This window comes from Triturus cristatus, chromosome 2_1 (assembly GCF_964204655.1).
Source record: "Triturus cristatus chromosome 2_1, aTriCri1.1, whole genome shotgun sequence".
NCBI classification, from domain to species: domain Eukaryota; kingdom Metazoa; phylum Chordata; class Amphibia; order Caudata; family Salamandridae; genus Triturus; species Triturus cristatus.
In genome coordinates, this window is record NC_140581.1 from 58,862,846 (window position 1) to 58,872,798 (window position 9,953).

The window sequence follows — 9,953 nt, forward strand, 5'->3', positions numbered from 1 at the left end:
GTATAGGTGTGCTTGGTTTCCCATGGTGCCCGCAAAGCTAGGGTTAAAAAACTACAGCTAGGCACTTTGCTTAAAAAAGGGTAATTTATCACTTTCGAAATTGAGGTGTGACCACGTTGCGTTTGTGCCGTTTCCTAGGCACAACCCACACAAGTGAGGCACCTTTTTTGTCAGAAGACTTTGGTGGAACACGGGGTGGGTGGAAAATTGTGAATCCACACAGATTCCAGAACTTTCCACCACAGAAATGTGGGGAAAATTTGATTTTTTGGACAATTTTTTAGGTTTGCAAGGGATTCTGGGTAACAGAACCTGGAGGGAGGCAGCTAAGTCACCCCATACTGGATTCCCCTGGGTGTCTAGTTTTCAAAAATATATAGGTTTGCTAGGTTTCCCTAGGTCCCGGCAGACCTTTGGTTCAAAAACGACAGCTAGGCACTTTGCCAAAAAAGGGTCATTTTTCAATGCGAAATTGAGGTGTGACCACATTGCGTTTTGCGCTGTTTCCTGTCCCGGACACTAGGCCTACCCACACAAGTGAGGTACCATTTTTCTCGTAAGTCTTTGGGGAACCCTGGGTTTGTGGAAATTTGTGGATCCACGCAGATTCCAGAACTTTCCACCACAGAAATGTGGGGAAAATGTGTTTTTTTTCTCAATTTGTTAGGTTTGCAAGGGATTCTGGGTAACAGAACCTGGAGGGAGGCAGTCAGGTCACCCCATCCTGGATTCTCCTGGGTGTCTAGTTTTCAAAAATGTATAGGTTTGCAGCATTTCACTAGGAGCCGGCAGAGCTAGTGTTAAAAAACAACAGCTAGACACTTCGCAAAAAAAGGGTACATTTTCATTGTGAAAATGTGGTGTGTTCACGTTGGGTTTTGAGCCCTTTCCTGTCGTGGGCACTATGCATGCATTTCTGCCTTCCAAATGAAAGACATTGTGTAAAAAGAAGGGATTTTGAAAAATGACCGATAATTCTCATGCTAGTATGAGTATACCCAATTTCGAAAATGTGCAAAAATGTACTGTTTCTAAACTCTATAATTTGTTCCCATTTCAGAAATACATAGGTATCTTTCATACCGATTTTTCCATGTATCCCCAAAACCAGAAAGGTCCAGCGTATGTAACGGTATATTTCTTTCAAAGAGCTGTCATAATTAGAAGAAGTTACAGGTAAAAAGTAATGTTGACACAAAATGCTGTTTTTTTCAACTAATTTTCAATTTTTCCCATATTTATCTGTTAGTTTCGATAATGACCTCTTTCTGAATTCAGAATTTTGTCTAATTTTCCAAAAGGTATAGCTTTCCTGCATCCATTATTGCTTTCACACCCATTTCTACCATTAACTGGAAGGAGGTTGAAAGCACAAAAAGCACAAAAATGCTATGTGCCCGAAAAATGCCAAAACTGTGTATAAAATGTTGGGTTTCTGACAAAAGTCTGTCATTCCCTAAAAGCTGGGAAAATTGTGATTTCAGCCCCACAAACCCTTTTTTGATACCATTTGCAGAGAAAAAACCAGACGCTTTTATTTGCAGCCCGTTTTTCCCATTTTCACCCCACAAAAAACACATTTTGCTATATTTTGGCTAATTTCTGGGACCCCTTTAGGGGAATCCACAAACCCTTGGTACTTTTAGAATCTCCATAATGATGGATGGAATGATGGAAGAAAAGGACGCAAATTTGGCGTGGATACCTTATGTGGTCAAAAAGTTACAGGGGCCTCAGCGCGCACTACCCCAAATAACCCAAAAAAGGCTTAGCACAGGGGGGGAAAAGGCCTAGCAGCGAAGGGGTTAATAAATATGGCCCACAATTTCTACATTTTCGGCTGCACACATGTATCTTATTGGCAGATATGAAATATACCCATTGTGTAGAACCATGAAGAATTTGTACCAGCAAGAGCAGGGAAATTTGGAAGTATTTCTTAATACTCCTATTTTGCACATTTCAAATGTCTCAATGGACAGATGTGAAAATTTCCAGGATGAGTGGTAACAGGTGGTCCTATATTATAACTGGTATCACTGCAAAATAATCATAAGGTCAGCACCATTTCCAGAGTCAGTGTAAAGACATCAAAAGTTGGAAAAAAAAAAGAAATCTAAGCAATTTACAAAACAGTAACCTCTAGTAAAATAGTGATGCTCACTTCTCCATGGACCGTAATTTTCTGGAAAATGATGGAACATTAACCTTATGTCCCGGCTAAGAACCACTAATCATATCCACTGATTATTTAGTAAAAATATATCATTTTGACATGGGGAACCTACAGAACATAATCTCACTGCTTGAGGGGTAATTGACATCCTGCAGTCAGCCCTGCAAAAGTCATGCATCCCATGTTAGGGTAATACATTATCTGTAAAGTCACCGCATTACTGCAATGTCTAAGATTTTTGAACAAGTTATGGGCTGATAGAGCTGACCAGATTAGTCTGGACATTGACCCCGTTCTTGACACAACCAACACCCGTCTGCACGTTTCCGCTGTTACATTGATATGTGACTGATGAGCTCAGCGAATTAGCAGTGAAGTGTGATCTTCAGGAATAGCTGCTGGTCCTGTGCATTGAGGCTCTGCCCTCCTGATATTTTGAGTCATGTGGATGGCAACTGCAAAGCAGAATTACCATCCACATTTCTTTTGCCACAATGCCTGTGCGTTCTGCCTGTTATGGTTTATTAAGTCAGGAAGCCAGGTCGTTTGCAGAACACATATATGTTATTGTACATGAGCTGAGTAAACAGACCATTTAAAATGGGGTCCAAGGGATATATATTTTAAAGACCCACTCCTGATTTTATCCCCAGCACCAACTAAATGTATAACACACGAAATACAGGGGGTCTAACAGCCAGATTAGAGAGGCTACACTATAGATACTGAGTCAACAAGATCTCAAAATATCTTTAACGCACATACATAACGTATTAATAAAGATGAAGAAAGAAAAGGCTAACACTACATGCATAAAAAAGACCGGTACATCATTGATTATTCACAAAATGGCTGATTAATCCACAACAGATTGTAAAGGGTTTCCATCAAATTAGACTCAATGATCAGTCATATCATTTGGCCAAACCCATGTGCAAATGAAGCTGGTCCCCTGATCAGTGGGACACTCAGCTCCGCACCTTATTGTTGTATCAGGATTTGATCCACCAAATACACAAACTGTCCATAATGACTGATCTTTTAATGGTAAAGATAGAAAAAAAAATGCAACGAACAAAGAAGTGATTTAAAATAGGATGGAATGTCCTCCTTTTAAATACTTTATTCTGCGGACTGGACACACCTCCTAATTAAAAAATAGAACAGTGCAAAAGAAGACAGTGACAATTATCTGTCTACATAAGGGCCAACATGTTTCTGCCTAACGGGTATTGAATCCCTTGGCATTCGTCAGGGCCTCTGTTCGTATAATAGTTGCACTCCTAATAGTGAAATATAGAATTCACCACCATCACCAAGAACAAATTAAAGTAAAAATGGTTCGGAACGGTACAACCTGTAACAACCATGAACATTAGCCCTCCGATTCACAATGGTTACTGTGAATTCCTTTGTGGTAGGGCAATAGACCTCACCTCACCTGGACACTGCTCAGGTACTAGGAGGCCCCGCACTTTCCGTCGGTACCTCAAGCTCCCATCTGAGACTTGGGGGATTTTGTGTGTTATACATTGTACATGAGCTGCCTGATTTGGGGAATTTAGCTGAATAATGCCTGCAATATTCAGGGGTCCTCTGGGACCACCCACTGATTGTGCGAAGCGGCATTATATTTTAAAGCAGCCCATGGGAATGTAAGGCACCAGCCCAGTAATTACTGGGGCTGATTGGCAATCGTGAAGATACTTTGCATGTCACATCACTGAAACATGAGACCCATAATGTTTCTGTGAAGTATATCATGTGTATCAGGTATGCTGTAAACAACTACACTGCACATACTCTTGTGTATCTCTATCTGCCAGAGTGATTTAGGTCTGGGGGTGTGCACTGCAATCCTCTCTGCATTGCACTGCAACCACACCAACTGCTGAAGGACTGGCAGTGAGTGGACCAAGGATAGAGGTAACGTTGGCCAGGGGTACACTGTATTCACTTACCACAGAAAAGCAGGGCCAATCTGTGAGCACCAGGTGAACATGTTTGTGGCCCTACTTCTTTTATGGTCAAAAGAAGCCATTTGACAGGTAATAATGGCTGGACATCAGAAGTAGATGTCAACAGATTTGTGTTGTTTCAAATTCAGCAAGGGCTCATATTTGTCAATCCCTCAAGGTTTTCCCAAATAAACTAACTCTTAAAATAAAGAAATATTGCAAATGAATAGGAAAAATAATTCCATTAGTGAAAACATTTTCATCTGTAACTTTTTCTCATGAGGGCCAATTTGCACAAGCAATATACCATTATGTTTATAGGGTCTCCAAGAACCCAATGTGCCCAGAGCCAACAACTCAGTTGCACTGTTCAGTGTTTTTTTCATTGTGTACCAAGTATAGACCAATACAAAGAGAAAATAATGGGTTTCAATTAGGCTTGGGCGGAATTCACGGAGTCACAATAGGCAAAGCTCTGCAAAGTGACCATAAAGTGCTACAGCGCTACACAGATTTATGCGAGCGTGAGGAGTAAGGTCACAGACATAAACCTTTGCCCTGTGTAGTTGGATGTCATGCTACTAAGCTCAAGCAACGCACTTACCAATGATGGTGTGCATTGCACTGCAGCCTCAGTCAACCGGAGCCGACCTTCCCCATCTTCTGCTTTGTCCTCCTCTGCAGGCTCCACTCTGATAGGCATTTTGGTCTCTCTCACCTCAGCACTGCAGTCAGCAAAAGCGAAGCAAAGACACAAATGCAGTGAAATCCAATTCATAATACCAAATGTTCTACTATTCTATGCCCCCAGATGTCTTCCAATACAAATGGTGCTCCACTTGTGTGGGTAGACTAAGGTGCCGATTCCGATCCTGGAAAAACCAGGTACGAACCGTCGTTCGGAGCGTTTTCTCCGTCCGACTCGTACCCGGGAAAAAAACCCTACGAACTTGCAAGAACGATTCGTACGGAGACACCATTTCCGTACGAATCGTACAAAACACCGACCGACGAAAAAAAGTACATACCAATGTGATCCGGGACAACGCCGACGTGACGTCGGGACGCATTGAGGCTGCGTTTGATGAACCAGGAAGTACGATTCCTACCGACGGCACTAATTTTACGGCACCCAAAAAGTACCGGAAAAGCTAAGTACGCCATGATGCGAGCGGAACAGGGGGCCCGGTACGCGCTGTACCACCCCAGCCCCCGTATGTACGCGCCGAACAACCCCCCAGCCCCCGTATGTACGCGCCGAACCCGCCCAGCCCCCGTATGTACGCGCCGAACCCCCCCAGCCCCCGTATGTACGCGCCAAACCCCCCCCAGCCCCCGTACGTACACGCCGAATACCCCCCAGGCCGTGGATGGACGCGCCGAACCCCCCATCCCCCGTACGTACGTGCCGAACACCCCCCCAGGCCGCGGAAGGATGTGCCGGACCCCCAGCCCCCCCGCGGAAGGACGCGCCGTACCCCCAGGCCCCCCGCGGAAGGACGTGCCATACCCCCAGCCCCCCCGCAGAAGGACGTGCCGTACCCCCAGCCCCCCCACGGAAGGACGTGCCATACCCCCACCCATGTATGTACGGAGAGTACCCCCACCCGTGTATGAATGGAGCGTACCCCCACCCCACCCGTGTATGTGCGAAGCGTACCCCCACCCATGTATGTACGGAGCGTACCCTACCCGTGTATGTACAGAGCGTACCCCCACCCGTGTATGTACGGTGCGGACCGCCAGCGCATAGGGCTGGGGGTCCGCACCGTACATACACAGATGGGTGTACGCTCCGTACATACATGGGTGGGGGTACGCTCCGTACATACTCGGGTGGGGTGGGGGTATGCTCCGTACATAAACGGGTGGGGGTACACTCCGTACATACACGGTTGGGGTGGGGGTACGCTCCGTACATACACCGGTGGGGGTACGCTCCGTACATACTCGGGTGGGGTGGGGGTATGCTGCATACATACATGGGTGGGGGTACGCTCCATACATACATGGGTGGGGTGGGGGTACGCTCCATACATACACGGGTGGGGGTACGCTCCGTACATACACGGGTGGGGGTATGCTCCGTACATACACGGGTGGGGGTACGGCGCGTCCTTCCACGGGGGGCTGGGGGTACAGCGCGTCCTTCCATGGGGGGGCTGGGGTTACGGCGCGTCCTTCCGCGGGGGAACTGGGGTTATGGCGCGTCCTTCCGCGGGGGGGGCTGGGGGTACGGGGCATCCATCTGCGGCCTGGGGGGGTTTGGCGCATACATACGGGGGCTGGGGGGGTTTGTTGCGTACATACGGGGGCTGGGGGGGTTTGGCGCGTACATATGGGGGCTGGGGGGGTTCTGCACGTACATACGGGGGATGGGGGGGTTCGGCGTGTACCGGGCACATGTTTGGACTTCTCCATGATTGCTATTGCTGTTTGCTCCGTACGGTCTGTTTTCCATACGGATGTACATTCGGACGGACGGGACGGATCGTATTTGCGCGCTCGGACTTCAGTTTTCCGATTCGTACAGAAACCTGTCCGGGGACGTGTCGGACACTTTTCCCCACCGGAGGACGTGTGGGGGAATTTTCCCAATGCGATTCGTATGTATTTTTTCCCATACGAATCGTACTTGCCAGTTTGTACGGTGCTTGTACGATTCGTACGGAAAAAAATCCGGATACGATTCGTACGGGGAAAATTTTTCCAGGATCGGAATCGGCACCTTAGTGTCTATGGCAGTAAATTGGCCAAACAACAAAATGGATGAATACAATTTTTCACCAAAAATTGTCCCTATTTTCCAGTGTGGTTAGCTGTGAATTCTGGGTCCTACCTCAGCTGGCACCTACTTTGACAACTAAATATCTTAAGGAATTCAAAGTTGGGTGACTTGAATGGCTCTTACAGTTTGTTTTTCCCAGAATCTTCTGCAAACCAAAAACTATGAACAAAAAAAACATTTCCTCACATTTTTGTGATGAAAAGTTCTAGAATCTGCGTGGTCACAAACCTCTTTCCACCCAGCGTTCCCCCAAATATCCTGGGTAAAATGGCACCTCACTTGTGGGTGTAGGACTAGTGCTTGCAATAGGAAATGCCCCAAAACTTGACATGGATACATTACATTTGTCCACTGAAAATTGACCCTTTTTGGTTAAGTCGGATGCAGTGGATTCTGTGCAATAGCACAACCAGCACCCAGGGAAACCTAGCAAACTTGAACATTTTGTATAACAAGACACCTCGAGAAATTCAGGGTAGCTGTCACCAGGTGTTTTTACCTAGAATGCTTTGCAAACACCAAACTTTGAATAAAAAACACATTTTCCTCACATTTCTGAGTAGAATGTAAGGGAAATCTTTGGGGAGCCACACAACTCCTTGTATTCAACATTTACACAAGTATCCCAATTAAAATAGTACCTCACTTTAGTTGGCAGATCAAGTGCCCGTAAGAGATAATAGCCCAAAATGCAACTTGAATACATTACATTTTTCTGTCCAAAATTGACCTTTTTTTCAAAGTGGATAGCTGTAGATTTTGGACCCTAGCACAGTTGGAACCTAGAGCAAACCTAGCAAACGTGCTCATTTAAAAAAAAATAGACATCTAGAGGAATCAAGTGGTGCCTCACTTTCATGGCTCTTACTGAGTATTTTTGCTCAGAATTCCTTGCAATCCTCAAACATTCAGTAAACAAATCTAGGTTTCCTTGATTTCTGTGATGAAAGGTCTGGAACCTATGGGGAGCCACAAACCTCTGTCCAACCAGCATGCCTCTGTAGAAATGGAACACCAGTTGTGTGGGTAGGCCTAGTGGCCATCGCAGGAAATGGGCAAAAAAAACATGGATACATCACATTTTAACACTTACAACTGAAGCTTACTCTGCAAATTGGGTAACTGTATATTTTGATCTCACCACGTAGCGATGCAGGACCATTTTTGTCATGGTCTCTTGACCTGCCTTCCCTGGTGAGGCACCATTTTTATTAGAAGATTTGGGGGAGTGTTGTGTAGTAGGAAATGTATGGCTCCCACGGATTCCTGAGGTTTTCCTCTCAGAATTGTGAGGAAATTATGTATTTATTAGTCAAAGTTTGAGGTTTGCAGTGCCTTGTGGGTTAGTAGATTATGCGGTCTCCAGATGAAGCACATCACCCTGGACTCCCCCGGATGTCTAGTTTTCAGAACTGTCTGACATGATAGGTTAAATATCCTATCCACCCACAGGAGGGGCAGCAAGTTCATTGGGCCATAGGGGTGGGGGCAGCATGGGCCAATGCCTGGGAGCGGCTCTCCAGAAAATGTTGAATGAATGCAATCCCTAGTGTTTAGTTTTTTTTTTTGTTGCATGGGCGCATTGTAATACCAAATTGAACATAGTCCACAAATGCTGTTTTATGCTGTTTATTGTAGTTGATCAGTCTCTGTTACACGTTTCAGTTGCAGTTTCGAACATGATCACACTAGGGGAGTTCCACCATTAAAGGAATCTATATATCAATATTGGGCTACCGATCTCTAAGGCAGTGCCAACTTTCAAGCATATATATATGCGGCTTCCCACCTGAGAGCTTTTTTGGCAATAGGTTTCAGGGGCGTTATAGTTAGCTGGACTTTTCACTCGTACAAAACCATTGAAATTCCCCCGTTATAGATAGTTCAGCTAACTATAACTCGCGCACCCGCAATGAACTGCTGATGATGTCACATATTACATCACTCGTGACATGGTCAGTGACATCACTCATGACATCACTGATGACATCTCAAATGACATCACTGATGACATCACTGATGACATCATCCACTGAATGTGTGTTTTTCTGAAAATTACATATGTTTTATATATGTATATCTCAAGGTCGATGGAAGAATAAATGGGTATATAAGTGTCTAAATGTATGATTTGTTTTTGAAAAATTGATTGTATAACTGACTGATTAAGTGTATCTTAGTGAATACATGGCTTAGTGAGTAATGTTTAAATATGTAAATATCTGTATCAGTCTCTCACTTTGTGTATAAGTGGTTGCATGGGTTGGTGAGTAGCTACATGAGTGTCTATATAGGTTATTAGTTGTTTTTTTGAGTATCAATATCAGTGTCTGAGTGTCTGTATGGTTCGGTTGGGGTATTACGTAGTGCATAGGTGCATGAATGAGTGACTCACTGTTTGTTTGTGTTGAAGACAGCATGTGTGCAGGACTGTATGGGTGGATGAGTGTGTGCATGGGTGTGTTAGTGAGTGAATGACTGTCTCAATGAGTAACTACATATTTTTTTAAACTAGTATGAATAGTATACTATTGGTGTATATAAGTGAGTATATGTGAGAGCGAGAGATTGGAAGAGTTCCTGTATGAATAAGTATGTGTTTTTCTAAGTGATTGTTTAAAAGACTAAGTATGTGTAAGTTTCTGAAGAAGTAAGTGTGGTGGTGTGTGTGTAACTGTATAAGCAAGTAAATGGATGTTTGATTCTTTATTAGCATGAGTGACTATGTGTGTGAGTAACTATATGGATGAGTAGTGTTGTGTAACAGGATGTATAGGTGTATGAGTACATATGATGAGTGAGTACATGCATGCGTGACTGTATAGGACTGTTGGTGAATGAGTGGATGTGTATGTGGATCTTAGTATTACTGAATAGGTTGTTGTAACTGGTATTGATATGTCCATTGTTTTGAACATTTTAGTTCCTATTTTTGAATGTGTGTATCAAAGGTTATATTAGGGGGAGAGGAGGTCTGCCACTCTATCACAAGGATGATGTCATCAGTGATGTCATCAGTGATGTCATTTGA